General features: G+C 36.9%; 1 protein-coding gene across 1 annotated transcript in view; it reads left to right on the forward strand.

Moving 5' to 3' along the window:
* The window catches only part of HNMT (histamine N-methyltransferase), a 34,270-nt gene that overhangs the window by 17,983 nt on the left and 15,759 nt on the right, over positions 1-528 (forward strand). The window lies entirely within an intron of this gene.

Raw genomic sequence — 528 nt, forward strand, 5'->3', positions numbered from 1 at the left:
AAGAAAATTTTAATAATAATTCTTTGTTAGAAATAAAAACTTAAAAGAAGAAATAAATTCAGATAGGGCATTAACACAGTAAGCATCAAGTGGAACTGTCCCTGGCAAGCAGGAGTATGGTCACCTGAACTTACAAATTCAGAAATGGACTTTATGTGCTAACTCCAGAGGAAATAGTTTCATTATCTTCCCTTGTTCATTCATTTCTGCTAGGAATCCAACAGTGACTACATGCATGGCTTGTGTCCACACGGGCTCACACTCTAGAGGTTGTTATGTGAACCATGGTTTTTATGTCTCAATTGTAATTCTAGCATTGTGTGCTCTATCATTGCCCTAGGACAGGGGTAGGCAACCTTTTTGTGAGTGTGTGCCAAAACCAGCAAAATCTCTGACTCAAAATTCTTCTGCGTGCCAACCCTAATTTTTTGAGAACATGTTACGCCTACTTGATATCTCTTAAGGTATACATATGTGAAGAACCTTGAAGAAATAATAAAATTCATTCGAGCGACAAAATCACAATAT

The sequence above is a fragment of the Myotis davidii genome, unplaced genomic scaffold (assembly GCF_000327345.1).
Source record: "Myotis davidii unplaced genomic scaffold, ASM32734v1 scaffold275, whole genome shotgun sequence".
Taxonomy (NCBI): Eukaryota; Metazoa; Chordata; class Mammalia; order Chiroptera; family Vespertilionidae; genus Myotis; species Myotis davidii.